Source organism: Elephantulus edwardii, unplaced genomic scaffold (genome assembly GCF_000299155.1).
Source record: "Elephantulus edwardii isolate Elephantulus edwardi_28Jun2011 unplaced genomic scaffold, EleEdw1.0 scaffold00320, whole genome shotgun sequence".
NCBI lineage: Eukaryota > Metazoa > Chordata > Mammalia > Macroscelidea > Macroscelididae > Elephantulus > Elephantulus edwardii.
The window spans coordinates 2,220,016-2,221,518 of record NW_006400070.1 but is presented as its reverse complement, the minus strand read 5'-3'; positions in this window follow the sequence as shown (position 1 = coordinate 2,221,518).

Here is a 1,503-nt window from a genome sequence, read left to right as displayed (position 1 = left end):
TGATGGGCACTTAGGTTGTTTCCAACTCCTTGCTATTGTGAACAAAGCTGCAATAAACATGGGTGTGCATATATCTGCTTGGATGTCAGCTATGGTCTCCCTGCCGAAGTCTTAAGGCACACTGAAATTGGCTAAAGTGAAGATGCATTGATAGATTGATTCATTTATTTACTAAGCATGTGTTTATTAGATGCTTGCTCTCTGTCAATGAGGACAGGGTGAGTGAGTGAGAAAATCCCTTTCTTCTGTTTACGATGGCTGGGCTTGATTCCTGGAGAATGAACCTCAGGAAGAGCCTCCACCTGCCAGTGAAAGCTTACACGCTGCTATGATTCTGAACAGATTTCAGTAGGACTTCTGGACTAATTTATATTAGGGAGAAAGGCCTGGTAATCTTAAAGTTAGCAACACTATCTGATCCAAAATCCATCATAGAAGTGATGCAGGACTGGAGAGCATTTCATTCCACTGGGCATGGTTGTTGTTGTTGTTATGGGCTGTTGAGTCAGACCAACTAATAGCTGAACCTCCAGTGTGTATTCAAGATTGCAAATTGCACAGAAGGAGATTGTCCATCTTTTTTTCTGTGGAGAAGCTTGTATATTTGAACTGCCTGCAATTCAGGTACCAGTGCAATTACTTACCACTTGTCCACTCTCTTGTTGTACATGGAGTCACCATGAATTATGGCTAACTGCTGGCTGCAAAGGAAACCTGATGGCACAAGGTATAACATATTGGGCTGTAGATGGAAAGATTAACAGTTTGAATCTACTAACTGCTCCATGGGAGAAAGAGGAACAGTTTTCTTCTGTAAAGATTTATATTCTCAGGAACTTAATGAAGGGTTGCTATGAGTTGGAACAAACCTAATAGTAGCAGTGATGAGTGGCTAACACAATGATTCTCCTTCATCTTCTCTCTGTTCAAGGGATTGGGATTAGAAGGATGAGTAAGACAGGCAAAAAACCCTGTCCTCATATTGCAGAAGAAGATAGAGATAACTCAGAAAAAGATGTCATTACTTATTTGAGTGAATTATTTTTCTATGTTGTTATTATTAGGTGCCATCAAGTCAAATATAACTCAAAGCAATTATGTTAACAATAGATCTGAACCCTGCCCTATCCTGTGCCATCTTCACAATCTCTGACATACTTGAATTCATTGTTTCAGTCACTGTGTCAATCCACCTGGGTGAGAGTCTTCTACTCTTTCCCCAACGCTCCACCTTTCCAAGCATGATAATTTAAATCAGGGAAAGGATTATAAACTGCTAACTTGTGGAGGCCTCTGGGCAAAGGTTTGATGTGTTTTGTTTTGTTTTGTTTTGTTTTTACTAACTGTCACATTTTCTCTTCGCACTTCCCCAGCCCACCCTGCAATGCACACCTTGTTCCACATTGTTCTTGTACATATAATGCATAATCATATATTCCTTTTGGAAAGTTTTTCACCTCATCTGTTATAATACAGTGTTCATTATCTATCCATTCTTTCAGC